General features: G+C 39.4%; 1 non-coding gene across 1 annotated transcript; it reads right to left on the bottom strand.

Annotated features, from left to right (window-relative positions):
* Positions 1–6,206: 6,206 nt before the first annotated feature.
* On the bottom strand, positions 6,207–6,311 carry LOC114502169. Its single transcript, XR_003685022.1, has one exon. It is a non-coding gene; the product is annotated as a U6 spliceosomal RNA (small nuclear RNA).
* Positions 6,312–9,281: the final 2,970 nt, after the last annotated feature.

Here is a 9,281-nt window from a genome sequence, read left to right as displayed (position 1 = left end):
ATCAAAGTATTGTTTTTTTGTTTTTGTTTTTGTTTTTGTTTTTGCTATAGTCATAGTGAATTCCCACCGATTCCCCCATGTGTCAAAACATGTGTTTTTCCTTTCCTTCTGCCTGGAATGCCCTTTCCTATCCAATCCCTTTCTCACTCGGCAGGCTGCCGCTGCAATGTCCCTTATCCCCACACCCCAGTTTGTACTGCCCCTCCCGTTAGTCCAGTCATGCTGTTCTGCCATTGCTCATTCCATGCTCCTTGATTTCCAAAATCCAGTGTTCATTAAGTGATTATTGAGTGACTAATTGAACAAATACTTGATTGAATGGATGAATGGATAACATCATTGGACTGATGGATATATAGATATTTGTTGCTGGCTTCTGAGAGTGAGTCATACCACAGAGAAAATTGCTATGTATGAAAAGAATGAAGTCAAGAGAGGTCTGGATACGATCAAGAGAAACATACTACAGTAATACTCTATACATTCTTGTATCATTTATTCATCAAATATTTATTAAATGCCTAGCTGTTATGTCAAAAGTAACCCTTATTTTTTAATTTATTCAAACACTTACTGGGTGTCTACTAGTTATGTTACAAATTGTTTTTGCTTCTTTGCTCCAGCAATTTATTTGTTATTTTTCATATATTTTAGAAGCCAATAATGAACTAAATCGTTTTTAGAAACCTCCAGTTGTACATAAAGAACACATGTTTAAAAGCTTGATAAATATTTTTTCCTCCGTTCCTTCAAAGGAATTTGAAAGCAAAGAATAATTGTCAAACTAGGCCCAATGTGCACTTTTCATGAGAAATTAACCTGCATATGCATATACAGAACAAGTAATTATAAATGAACAGGGAAATTAGCTTCTGTTCTCTGTGTGTGGAAATGCCATTGGTAGAATGGTGATCAGCATTTGGGTCAGCCATGAACCTGGGATTAAAGTAAAGCTCTGTTGATATACAGGCTGTTATATGAGCTCTAACATACCCTAACAACTACTTCAAATGTTGAAACTTTTTATTTCAGTTAAGAATTATTTTTTTAAAGATTTTATTTATTTATTTTTAGAGAGGGAAGGGAGGGAGAAAGAGAGAGTGAGAGAAACATCAATGTGTGGTTGCTGGGGGTTATGGCCTGCAACCCAGGTATGTACCCTGGCTGGGAATCGAACCTGCGACACTTTGGTTCGCAGCCCGCGCTCAATCCACTGAGCTATGCCAGCCAGGGCTAAGAATTATTTTTAAATAAAGGGGAAACTGGACACATGTAAAAAGTAATACCTATATTAAATTAGAGCTGAGCTTCTAGATATGTAGCCAAGCCAAATATGTTGTTCTGAAGGTAGAGGAATGTTCCTAGACAGAAAGAGGATCCTTGGAGGTTCCAGACTCCATTCCCTATAAACCCCATGCCTTGTGGGCACCAGTGCTGATACTCCTCCTGAGTTTGGAGTTGGTTCACTACCTGTTGCAAATGACTTGCTGATAATACTTGCTTTACTTACCCAGGTCTGACCATTGATGAGAAAATCAGCCTTCGTTTGTGACCTTTACCTTCAATTTGTGGATGTTTGTCTTTGGAGGTTTCATATTCTTTTTCCTGAGAGGTTTTGGCAGCTTCAATCATTATGCACCTACTTAAAATCAGAGAAAATTATCCAGACGGAACTAGTTGTTACCAACATTTTGACATTATGCATATTACCACTCTTCCTCCTATACAGACGCAATAGACCAGAAAAGCAAAATTGAAGGAAAAGTCTTTTATACATCTGAATAGCTGAGAGTCAGTGGAGAGTGAGGCTGCTTATAGGTAGGGAAAAAGCAACCCAGACAGGAGGGATCCAGGAGGCATGGGTGTGGGACAGCGGCACAGAAACGCAGGTGGCAGGAGTAGAGAACGAGGGGAAGACTCGCAAGTGAAGGCTACACCCACAGGAACACGTGTGTTTGTGAGGATTGTGAGCATGGATCTGAGTGACATGGGGACCCACTGAAGCAATTTTTAAAATCCTCACCGAGGCTATGTTTATTGATTTTAGAGAGAGACGATGGTGGGGTGGGGAGAGAGAGAGAGAGAGATCAGTTGCCTCCCATATGTATCCCAACAGGGGATCGAACCTACAATTTTTTGGTGTTTGGGATAATGCTCCAGCCACCTGAGCCACCTGGCCCGGACTGAAACAATGCTTTAAGTTGAGGTTAATCTCACATAATTTTAAAGTTTTATTGTGAATAATTCAGTGACATGTTTTACATTACAACTACTCTGGATGAATTCCTATACATGAAGCCCTACAGTGAGTAACTGTGTGTGACTGGTTTCTTTCACTTAGTAGACTGCTTTTGAGGTTCAACCTCTTTTTAAAAAAGATTTTATTTGTTTATTTTTAGAGAAGGAAGGGAGGGAGAAAGAGAGAGAAAAACATCAATGTGCGGTTACTGGGGGTCATGGCCTGCATCCCAGGCATGTGCCCTGACTGGGAATCGAACCTGTGACACTTTGGTTCACAGCGCGCGCTCAATCCACTGAGCTATGCCAGCCAGAGCTTGAGGTTCAACCTCTTAACGGGACCATCAATGTCACATTGCAAAGGGGATGCAAAGTCGGGGACAAATTGTTAGGTTTCTTTTTTTCCATAATCTATCATACCATCAAAATGAAGATACTGGGAACACGTTCAGTCACAGCCATGCTTTGGAGAGAAGACTGGGCTGGAAGTAAGTATGGGCTGATCAGTAAGAGAATATCTCCAAAGCCTTGATGTTGCCCAATAATTTAAAAACCAGTGAAATAAGGAGAAAACAGAAAAGTGAAACAGATGGATCAGTGAGGTAGAAGAAGACCAAGAAAGCTGCATCCAAGAAATTAAATTTAGCATTGAAATCCACCAGAATGTGCATTTATTGTTTATGTCGTAGATAATGGCCTTTCCTATAATTAAACATCTTTGAAGTTATCTGACCAGTTTGGAATAGTGACTGTTTTCTCTCTAGCCCTAGGCAAAGAGAACAGCAGTAGTTAATGTGAATACCAAAATTCTTCCCGTATTAAGCTCATTAAAAGATCTAAATTTCCATTAATGTCCAGGGAAACGAGGCCAGAAATCGTCTGCAATGCTAAATAGGAGCTATGAATTTAAATTTCCATTGAAGTAATAAGGCCAGGTGTTTTAAACACTGGCAAAACTCGGTGGTGAGGACGACTGAAAGGCATTCGCTTCAGAACCATGTGGAAACGTGTAATACTTATTAAACATCTTCTTGCGTGTAAAATCATTCTGGGTCCTCACAGATATGCAAAGTTGAGTGAAGCACTTGATCTTGTTTTTCAGATGAGTTGTCATTTAAATAAGGCACCATAGCCGAGATAATACATTTTATAAAATGCTAATGGGAAGGAAAAGGCGGTATTGTTCACACAGGGACATGTCTATGCAAAGCATGGAGAGATGTACTTAGCAACCGAGCACAGGAGAGAAGCCATAGGAAGGAAGAGAATAAGCAATAGGGGGCCAGAGCGAAATCTCTGCCAATTAGTAGTGTATGTAAACAAATCTCTTCGTCTAGTAGAAACCTCAGCTGCCGTGCATGGCTTTTATGATGTGCCAGGCACCATTTAAAGTACATCTGTATCAATTTACTTAGTCCTCGTAGCAACCAATAAGGTGGGAGACATTTTTTTGTGCCTGTATCACGTTCAACCGACCTACCTACCTGTTTTCAGTGCGCTCTGTCAGCACCTCCCCACAAATGCATCCTATGGCGGCTCTGTGCTTTTCTACCTTCCAGATTGTCCCTAAAGCCTGAGAAAACCAATCCGCTTCCATGAGGATGCAGTTGGGGACCAATCCTCAACCCATGGGGGACAGGAGTCAATGGCTAAATGCCTTGGCTCTCCCACTTTGGAGGGATCACTTTGAGATGCATTCTGTGTGGCTCCTTGGGCAAGCCCCAGGGTGATGGATGGAGCTGTGGTTGTCCAGCATGGAAACTAGCTCACAGATGCACCTTTCCTTGCCTTCTTCCCTTCCCGTTTCACTAGCCTCCCTTCCTCACTCTGCTCCCTGTAATCCCCTCCCTGTAAACTCACTGCAACCAAATCCATGTCTCAGGCACTTTTTGTGGAGAACCCAAACTAAGGAACAAAGTGTTCCATACTTTTTAATATATATTTTATTTTAGTTAAGAATGTATATATACACACACTTCAGAAAGGATAAAATCTAGATTTAACCCTGATCGTCCAAGTTAAGTAATACTGAAGCTCTTGGAATTAAGGTTTTCATTATTTAATTGCTATAGATAAGTGAAATATTTATAGAGTCAACTATGGAATTCTGCGATTCTAAAGTATAATTTCTTATGCAGAAAAGAAGGGAAGAAATATTTTCTGATAAGAATTTAAGACCTAGAACACTGAATATTCTGGACAAGAAAAGTTCTCTTATCCTCCTAGTTTAATCTCTGAGTGTTTTATTTCAACAAACAATGCATGGAAAACCCCTGTTTTTTCAGTATTTTATAAAAAGTGTTGTGTTCTCTGGCTCTTGGTTAAGGTCCGTCTTCCCAGGTGTATAGGGACTTAGATGACAATTGCAGCCTGCATTTGGATAGTATTTTCCTGTTTAGCGTGCTTGTACATATGCAATTTCATTAACTGTTGGAACTGGATTCCACGAGCTACGTGGCATCATTTTACAGACGAGGAAACTCACTGCATTGATTGCATCTTGCCCAGGCTGGTGTACTTGGCATGTGGCGGAACCAGGTAATGAATCCACATCTTCTCGTATCCCAGGCATTACATGAAACATTAACCTGCGTATGCACATACAAAATAAGTAATTATAAACAAATAGGGAAATTTGTTTATGAATTTCCTCGGCATCGCCATTTATGAAGTCTTTGACTGCAGTCAATGCTGAGGAGAGCAGTAAAGAATGAACTCTGGGTGAACTGTGTGGAAAGGAAATTGTTTAAATGTATTTATAAATAGCTGCATCCCATTCATTGGCATCTTTTATTCTCTGCATTTCCAGAGCACATGTAGATGCATGAAGAAGACTGACTCTAATAAAAGTCTTAGAAAAGAATCATAGTGAAGTGCCAAGGAACCCAGTTAAAGACCCCTACAGCCATAGGCAACCGTTTAGCTTCCCCGCTGGTGATTCCTACTGCTTAAATGTCTGCAGTCTCTTGACCCTCAGTTTGTTTATTTTTAAAGTGGTATTGGTAATCTAGTGTCAAATAAGAATATAAACAAACTTACATTTAAACTGCAAAACAGTCAAATCATAAATGGCTGTATGGCCACCTTTTGCTAGCTGGCTCTCAGCTCACTTGAAATGGGGAAGGTAAGAATCTGTGTAGGAGTAGTTAGCCATTTGCCTGATTATTTTTTTACTAAAAAAACTGACACTCTGTGCCTATTAAATGAAGTAAAGCATAGGGAATATAGCAAATAATATTTGAATAACTGTGTGTGGTGTCAGATAGGCACTAGACTTATTGGGGTGATCACTTCCTAAGGTATATAAATGTCTGATCACTCCGTTGTTCACCTAAACATAATATAATATAGCATGTCAACTGTAATTGAAAAATAAATGTAAAAACAATAACTCCTCATTTCTCCCTCCTAATGCCCCTGGCAACCACCGTTCTACTTTGCCTGTGCGTTTGACTACTCTGAGCACCTTGTGTAAGTGGAGTCACACAGTGTCTGTCTTTTTGTGACTCCATTGTTTCATTCAGTATTATATCCTCATGATTTGTTTATATTGTGGCATGTAACAGAAGTTCCTTCCTTTCTGAAGGCTGACTAACACTCCATTGTATGTATCCACTACAGTTTGTTTATTCATCAATCCATTGATGAACACTGAGATTATTTAAACCTCTTGGCTATTGTGAATAGTGCTGCTCTGAACATGGGTGAATAATTTTCTATTTGATATCCTACTTTGGCCACTGATACACAAGAGTTGCAACTTCTTTGCATCCTCACCAACACTTGTTATTTCCTGGTTCTTAGTGTACTTTTTTATAGTAGCTAGTAATAGGTGTGAGGTGTATTTCACTGAAGTTTTGATTTGCATTTCCCTAATGATTAGTAATATTGAGCATCTTTTCATATGCTTGTTGGCCATTTGCGTATCATCTTTGGAGAAATAACTATTCAGTGCTTTGTGCACTTTTAAGAATGTGGAATACTTCAGGAATTTATGTCATCCTTACACAGGAGCTGTGTTCATTTTCTCTGTACCTTTCCAGTCTTAGTATATGTCCTGCCAAAGCATGCACGTATAGTTGTTGTTTCTTAATGAGAATTTTCAGTGTTTTATTAACATATTTTCCTCTTCTCCATAAACCATCCCCCACGATGCACCTACACCCAATGTTTTTGTCCTTAAAAAATATAGAAGGGGATGTGTATTTATTCTTAAAACTTCTTATTTGCTCCTCTCACATCATCTGCTTTTTACATTGTGTGATCACTGGTAGTCTTTGTGTTTTTTGTTTTTGTTTTGTTTTGTATTTGCTCACGATCCTAGATTTGTGGAAGAGAATACTTCCACGGTCTGGTTTGAGTCACCTTAAACCACCTGAGCAAGGTGATGAGCGAGGAGCAATATTTCAACCTCGCATCTAAAGGGGACATAAATCTTGTTCTTTTCTAAAAAAATTTAATCAGAAGTTCTTAATTTTCTCACCATTGATGTTCAAATCATTTATGCTTGCACTGCAACCAACATAAATCATTAACACAAAAGAATAGTAAGCAACCTTTAATCAATATCACTTCCTTCTCCATGACACTGTGAGAATGAAAGAATACAATTTGTCATCGATCCGAAGGCTCACAAACATTTAGCCAGGCACTTGTATCTTTCCAGCACTTACCTTGCTCCAGCGACACTGGCCTTCTTTCTGTTTTTAGGACAAATCAAGTTCATTTCCTCCACTGAAACTTTGCACAGCTTGTTCTTCTCATCATTACATCATTTTTATTGAGGTCTTAGCTTAATACCCTCTCCTTGGGGAGGCCTTCCTGACCCTTAACCCAGTAGTGCTGCCTCCTGACAGTTACTTTCTACCATTGCATCCACTTTATTTTCTTCGCCGCACAAATCACTTCTGAAATTACAGTATTAATTATTTTCTTGTGTGTTTGTTTCTCGTCAGCCACCATCACCCCCCATTCAAATATATGTCCCATGACTGCCGAGGCCCATTTCTCTGGCTGACCTCTATATCCTCAGTGCCCGAAACAGTGCCTATTTATAGCACATATTTAATAAACACTCATATACATTGAATGAATACACGGTGACGGTGTCAATCAAAGGTCAGCAAACTCTTTCTGTACAAGGCCATATGGTCTCTGTTGCAACTGCTGAACTCTTCCACTGTAATGCAAAAGCAATCAAGGACAATACAAAAGCAAATTAGCATGACTATGTTGCAATTATATTTTATTTACAGAAACAGAGGTTGGGCTGGATTTGGCCTGTGAACCGTGGTGTGCTAACTGCTGGAGTAGATCATTTGTTAACAATGTGGGTGTCAGGGCACACCAGGATGTTGATTCACATGCTGGTATTTGCCAGGAAATGCGTTAGTAATAATAAAGAGCCAAAGATAAAACTGGATTTACTTCAAATATATAGGCAATAATTATGATACAGATTAAGAGAACATTCCATATTTTCTATATATAATTGGGACTTTGGTTCTCTCAGAGGCTCCAGTGGGAAGAGAAATTTTGGCATTGAACATAATGTGTAAGTGAAAGATGGTTGAAATCGCCGCTCATGTATAGCAATGGTCCTCACACTCATGTGCATCGGAATCACCAGTCACAGCCCAACTGTACCCACAGGGTTTCGGATCCAGTTCATCTGGGGTGGTGCCTGAGAATTTGTGTTTCTGTGTAGTTCCAGGTGATGCTGGTGAGATAGAGGCTGGAAAGTGGAGAGAAAAAGCAGGTTAAGATATGAGGGCATATAGGTGATAGTACGGGTTATGAAAATAGTAAGTAGGATACAAACAAGAGGAAATTATCCAGAAGAGTAGTATAAATATGGATTAAAGACCAACTGGTTATACAGATGAGGGAAAAGTAGGAACCATACAACTGTAACAGTGTTATCTGGGGAAATTAGGTGAATAGCAATTCATTAAGGGATCTGAGCAAATAAGGGATCTGAGGAGGAGGCTTGAAGGAAAGATCATAAGTTCTTATCTGTATATGCTGTGTTTGTGGTGCTTACATCCATCCAAGTGGGGTTGTTGGTGAGGCCTTTGGAAATACGGACAAAGCTCAGAAATGATTTCTGAGACCAAGACGTATACTTTAGTTAGCAGTCAAAAAACAGACGGTCATTGAACGCACTGGAAAATGTGAAATAATGCTTAGTGGCTGTGAGGGAGAAGAGGAGAAAGTCTCAGAAATTCTCACCTGTGCCCAGCTAAGTACATTTTCTTCTTTAACAGAAGTATGACACTGGTAGTCATAGAGCTGCACTTGATTAAGCATGGCATTTGCCAATATACTTTTTGATATTATACTGGATAAAATGAGCTACTCACTTTGACAGTGTATGGTATTAACACCTGGTTGTATGACTGTAGATCAGGGATATTGACACAAGAGCAAAACAACGGGAAGGAGAATGACTGGGAGTGTAGCAGCAGCCTCTCCCCTCCGCTGTGTCCCCCTTGGTAGATCTGTCGGGACAGATAAATTAATGCTTTGGACATGAAATGGAAGGAAATGTGATGAACGAGGGAATATACATGCTGAGATGGAGTGAAAGGTGAGATCTTATCTTACCAGAAGAATTTTTTAAAAAGTAAATCTAGCTTTTCATTTAAAAAATGATAGAAAGAAAGATAAAAAAGAAGGAAGAGAGAATTGAAGAACATGGAACCGACATATCAGTATTAAGATAGGAGACATCAACTCAAAGGTTTATATGACCTCCTGAAATGTAGATGGACCAAATCTTCCCATTAAAAGGCAGAGGACTTCAGACTGCATCAAAATAAAAATCAAGCCCAAAACCCTGTGCTATCTATGTGATGGGATGAAAACAAACCAACAAACAGAAGATATGGTATGCACACGATAACGATAAAAAAACGTATCAGACAAAGTAGACTTTAGGACAAGGGTTATTATCTAAAATAAAGTGGGCATTCTATGGTGCTAAAAACAACCCTTCACCAGGAAGATGCGCTAATATTAAACATAAACATACCTAATAGGAG

The sequence above is a fragment of the Phyllostomus discolor genome, chromosome 7 (genome assembly GCF_004126475.2).
Source record: "Phyllostomus discolor isolate MPI-MPIP mPhyDis1 chromosome 7, mPhyDis1.pri.v3, whole genome shotgun sequence".
Lineage (NCBI taxonomy): Eukaryota > Metazoa > Chordata > Mammalia > Chiroptera > Phyllostomidae > Phyllostomus > Phyllostomus discolor.
This window is presented reverse-complemented; position numbering and strand designations above follow the sequence as displayed.